Here is a 6,222-nt window from a genome sequence, read left to right on the forward strand (position 1 = left end):
ACTTAAGTGTTAAGTTTTGAAGTACAAATTTACTTTTCTGGCTTAGTGATTCCTTGCTAGGCCTTAAGTCGTTTGTAGAAATTGAGGCAGTTGGAAGGTAACTTGAAGAAAGCAGGTTGATAATTTTCTAAAGTAACGTATCATCTGAGATGGAAAAAAAAAAAAACCCACACTGTCTGGGTGAGCCATTGATGAACAGCTGTCCTGGACTGTGTTGCTGTGTCTCGGTTGTTGGCAGTGTGCTAAAAATGTCACATCACTTCTTTCCTGTGTCATTTTCCATTTTGCCTCCCAAGCAAATCAGTCCACCCCAGGTGTATTACCTCACCTCAGGCCACCACCAGTTTTAGCATTTCTTTAACAGGATTTTTTTTAATTGATTTTTTTTTCTTCTGGCAGGGTTTCCCTTCAACCTTTCATTTCCTCCTCTTCTTCCTCTTCTTCTGCTTCCGCCTTCATCACTTTTTTTCTCCCTACCGTCTTCCCTCTCTCCTTAACCCAGGGTTCTTGGTGACAGTTGTTTCATCAGTAACCAGCGTCTCAGCTCACATTTCTCTTGCTCCCTACTTCTCCAGCAGTTCTCCACAATGTTCACGCCTGTCATCCAATAGCTTGCGCTTTGCTCATGATGTGTTTGCACCAGCTAGAATCTTGCTACTAAGTGGAAGTGTGGACAAAGACCTGCATCTTTGGCGTCTCTTGGGAACTGTTAGCAGTTTTGTAGTTACCAAATCAGAAGATTCCGTTTAACGAGATCCCGAGATGATTTGTATGCTTGTGTACATTAAGGCAATGCTTTTTAAGAATCCAGGTGTGTCGGGCTCGGTTCGCCTCCCCTGGCGTGGAGATCAAGGCTCTACTACGCTTCTCACAGCTCCCTTTCTCACCCTCTCCCCTGGTCACCCGACCCGCAGGTAAGGCCAGGGTGGAGTGGGGGAGTCAGCACAGACCTCACGTGCGTGCGGTCGAACGAGATCGCTTACCTCCCTCCTTACCTGTGAAGAAAGCCAGGCATAGGCGGATCTCGGAGATGCTTCAAGAGCAATCTGATTTATTAAGGCGGGGCAAGGACTAATATGGTAGGAGGGAACGAGAGAAGGCAATCGGCCAGGATGCTGATGATAGGCTGGGCTTGTCATATGACCCCCTCATGAGCTAACGTCACTCGGAAAGTGCCAGGCCAGGGGGAGACTGGGGGCACATGGGCTGGCGAGAAAGTTTGGGGGCTGTTCGCAAAGCCGGTTCTTCTGGTTCCTGACCCAGAGAATTGTGGCCTGCTTCCACATTCCCCAGGGCTGGGGGAAGGGCGGCGTCTCGGGCGCGCTCCCAATGCCCATCCCCCGTCAAGTCCAAAGGCTGGACCCCAACACAGGTGTTCTTCCCACCTGGCACCTGTTCATCCTGCTCTCAGTATCTTCCCCCCGACCTGTTCATGGCTGTCATCCTTCAACTCTCTCTCAGCTATCACAGACTCTGGGAAGCCTTCCTGGCTTGTCATGTGGTTATGGGGACCACATTGTGCAGGCTCCACGGCACCATGCAGTAACGGTAGCTCACGTTATTGGCGGTCACTGTGTTCCAGACATTGTGCTGAATGCTTTACATACCTTGTCACATGCCATCTTCCTACAGTGCTCTGAGGCTGGTTTTAAGAGTTTATGCCCCAGACATACCCAAACACCCCCACCCCAGCACCTCAGAATGTGATTGCCCACAAGTTTTCTAAAAAGGCAACTAAGTTACAAGAGGTCATTAGAGCAGGTCCATGTCCTGAGGAAAAAAGAAACTCACAGAGGGAAGACTGTGTGGAGACAGGGAGAAGGGGGCCATCTACCAGCCGAAGCGAGAAGTCTCCAAAGGCGATAACTGCAACTGTCTGATCTTGGACTCCGGCCTCTAAAACTATGACAAAGTAAATTTCTGTTGATTAAACCACCCAGTTTGACATGTTCTGTTACAGCACCCCTAGCAAACTATAGGAACTGATTATTACTCTCCTTTTGCCAATGAAAAATATGAGGTGTATAGAACTTAACTCCTTTTCCAAGGTCACAAAGCAGCAAGTGGCCCAGACGCAGCCTCACGCCATCGGGTGCAGACTTGAGGGTCTTTGCGACAATGATCCATAGCCACCCGGTGGGACCTGAGTCCCCTGTACTCTTCTGTCTCCTTTCTTAGCACTTAATAACCTGCACGGAGGGAAATTCTATGTGTCTGTAACACCCACGAGGCAGAAATCTAATGGGAAAGAGCTGTTTCCTGACGGTGGTGTGTATGCAAGGGTGGGCTCCAGGCCTATACCTCGAGCCACTCAAGAGATACTTATTGCTGGGTGCTGGTGGCGCCCCCCTGCCATCCTAGCTACTCGGGAGGCTGAGATCTGAGGACCAGGATTCAAAGCCAGCCTGGGCAGGCAGGTCTGTGAGACCCTTACCTCCAATGAACCACCAGGAAACCGGAGGTGGAGTAACAAAAAGCTCAAAGACAGCACCCCAGGCCCTGAGTTCGAGCCCCATGATCAACCAAAACAATTAATTAATTAAAATAAATTTTAAAATTATATATATTGAAGATAGGCCCTGTATTTACTTTACATGGTCCTCCCTGCTATCTTCTCCTCCCCCCCCCACCAAAACCTGAGTGACTTCAGACATTACTGCAGATATTTACAGCAGCCTTTCTGAGGAAAGAAAGACACATCCTTGTCACAGTCATTCTCGCTGTAGATGAGGGCATGAAAGCCAGAGAGCAACGTCAGTGGCAATGACACAGCCAGGGATTGCAGCCTACAGACGTTTCCCAACCGCCCCACGTGTGACTGCTGGGAACCTGGAGAAGCAAAGGGGAGAGAACTTGTTTCCAGCGCGGGCAGCCTTGGAGGACAGCGAATCCCAGCCTGAGGGGGAACCCACAGCTTCGAGTCCAAGCCCAGGCCCTTGACGTCCCGCTCACTTAAGGCAGACTAGGCTTTGCATGGCTCCTGCCTATGGGGATGTTGAATGTGAACACTGGGAGAAGACAGGCTTTCCTGACTAAGCAAAAGAAGGCTCGAGTCTCTTTGCACATGTCGATAAAAGGGAAGGTGTAAGCACAGTAAGATCGGTGGATCTGTGCTCAGACATCACCTTTGGACACCCACATTCCAACATCTGCTTCCTGAGTAGGTCGAGTATTTCCCAGAGCAGTATTTCCCAGAGCAGGGAGGAAGCTGTGTCGTCTTTCATGATGTCACGCAGAGTCCCTTCCTCTGTCCCCCATGGATCACGGCTGTCACAAAAGCCCACCCACGATATGACAAGGGACCCCCATCCCCCACGGGAGCCATGTGGAAGCGTGTTCAGTGCACAGGTGAGCGTGTCTGCGTGCCTGCACGAAGGTCGCTTCCGTTCACACCGGCTGCAGGGAAGGAGAGGAGGGAGAAAGCCTGGAAAGTTAGCACACTGTGTTGCCAGAGCGCTTTCCTGCTCCTGGCCAGAGTGAAATGCACTAACAATATGCAATTACATATAATTGGATATAATTAAAATAAAGAGGCGCATCTAAGATAAAGGCCTAATTAAGAAGTTGGAAAATTAACTAGGTGGGGATGTCAACAAGACTAATTCGGTGATTACCAGTGAGGTTTCCTGACCTGGCTGCGTGTCAGTCAGAGTCAGGGTCCAGTGGGGCAGCGAGCCTGCCCTCGGCCCTGAGCCACGCCTCCCTCCCCTCCGAGGTCTCCTACACACAATCCCTCTGTCCAGTGCTAAATATGACACCGAGTTTTATTTCCAGCCCTTTAATTTGTTTACTAGACTGTGACATTCCTTGTAATTAGCTCTCCCCCAGTTACTTTCTCTCCCTTTGGTTTTCTCCACTGCTCTTTCCTTTCTCTCTTCCCCACTCTTTTATTTTCCTGAGATGTCAAAACTTAGCAGGACAGGTCAGTAAGTGCCATCCCCCCCCCCACACACACTGACAACGAAGTTAATGCACAGACTAGAGCCCACCTTCCTAAGCCAAGTGCTGACAACGCAACCCAGGTGCTCTCCTGATGGGATACGACGGCAGTGCCACCGAGGAGATGGCCAGACACACTGCAGAGCAGAGCACGCTCAGACGCTCGGCTTGAACCGCCTAAGAACTCAATGCCACGGGAAACAAACGCAAAGTACAAAGGGCAGAAGTTCTGTCTGGCAGTTCACACCTGTGGTCCCAGCACTTGGGATGCTGAGGTCGGAGGATAGCTTGACCCCAGGAGTTTACGGCCCGCCTGGGCAACACAGAGACATTACCAATAAATAAACAATAGCAAAAAACAAGGCAAGATATGAAACTCAATTACCTTTTAATCAGTAAATATGCTACAAAAAGACTGAGGGGGAAGTATAAGCATGGATTTTTACAGCGAAAGATATTACTGAGTTAATGTTGATTTTCTTGGATGTGCTAATGATTATATAGTTACAAAGGAAAGCGTTACTTTTCTCCAGAGATAAGTAATTAACTATTTAAACATGAGTTATTATACTATCTGCTGCTAGCATCCACTTGCCTGCGGTAAGCTCTATGCAAATATTCATAATGTATATGTGTGTTTACATGCGTGCATTTTGTAGGCATCAGCACATATGCACAAACACAATGTAGTGAAAGAAAAGAACAAAAATACAAATTATTGACAATTTGTTAATCTGGCTGATGGGTTTCATGATGTTCATTGTCCTATTCTTACATTTTTTTGTGTAGAATTAATTTCTTTTCAAAATGTAGATCTTAGAATTTGAAATTCAAGAGGCATGCAGAATATAGCACTCAGCATGTCTTTTCAGTACATAACCTCTCAAGGATGAAGGGGCCAAAAAAACAGAGTTGCTAAGTCCTTTTTCTAAGATACTGACACTTGGGGTATTAAGAGCATGTTTTATAAACTCTGTCTAGTAGTGAGAGAGAAAGAGGAAGGGATGGATGGGAAAATGAGGGAGGGAGGGAAGCAAGGAAGGAAAGAAAGAGGAAGGAAAGATGGGAGAGAGGGAGGGAGGGAGGGAGGGAAGGAAGGAAGGAAGGAAGGAAGGAAGGAAGGAAGGAAGGAAGGAAGGAAGGAAGGAAGGAAGGAAGGATGGCAGGTTTTTTCAAGCTCCGGACTAGTGTTTGGCACCCTCTAGTGGGAAGTTTGAAAATATAATAATCAGATATTTTATAAATTAATAATAGCTCACATTGTTTACTAAATACCACGCATTGAACAAAGCCCTTTTTGTGCAATATTTCATCTTTACAACTACCTATAAATTAGGCATCTGATTCCAAATTTAGCAATTATAGACTGATTCAGAGAGCTCAAGTGAAGTGACCACAGTCACACAGCTGGCAAGTAGCAGAGCTGGGATTCAAATCAAGTCTTGTCTCAGTCCCAAGTCCAAGCTATTAGTCCCCATGGGTGTCAGGGACCTGAGTTGTCCTTAACCCAAACTAAGTTTTCAGCGCTACAGTAATTTGGTCAGCTCCAATATAAGATTTAAAAACAGGACTTGTTGCTCTTGTTTTGTTTTGTTTTTGGTGGGTGGTGGGGCTTGAACTCGGGGCCTGGGCACTATCCCTGGACTCTTGCTCAAGGCTAGCTGTCTGCCAGTGTGAGCCACAGCTCCACTCTCTGTTTTCTGGTGGTTAGAGATAAGAGTCTCAAGGACGTTCATGCTGAGGCTGGCTTTGAACCGTGGTCCTCAGATCTCAGCTTCCTGGGCAGCTACGATTACAGGCGCGAGCCACCAGCACCCAGCTAAAAGTAGTTTTAACTATTCTCTACAATACTGTGATGTGCTCTCATTGAACCTCTGTAGCTGGGCTTCCACATTTCCTTCGTGTGTGTGTGTGCATGTGTGTGTGTGTGTGTTTCTTTGTGGCTTAGCACGTTCTCACCAGGACAGGCCAATGGCCTTCGGAGAACACTGGGAACCGCGGCTACTGCTCCCTGCACCTGCTGACTATTTCATTTATGAACTGGAACGTCGAGGCAGTGGCCCTAGTTGTTAGCACGGTGGACAGTCACTGAGGCTCTAGAAGAAACACAGGACCCCACACTTTTCTCTTGGAAGCTCCTTGCTGTAGGTCCGGAGCAAGGTGGAGCTCGCTCCCTGGCGACACCTTTCAATGCTCACTACTTCACTACTCACTACTCTCCTCAGCCATTCGTGAGCCATTGCTCATCGGCTCATGCACGGCCGTATGCTCGGCGCTATTCGA

This window comes from Perognathus longimembris, chromosome 21 (genome assembly GCF_023159225.1).
Source record: "Perognathus longimembris pacificus isolate PPM17 chromosome 21, ASM2315922v1, whole genome shotgun sequence".
NCBI classification, from domain to species: domain Eukaryota; kingdom Metazoa; phylum Chordata; class Mammalia; order Rodentia; family Heteromyidae; genus Perognathus; species Perognathus longimembris.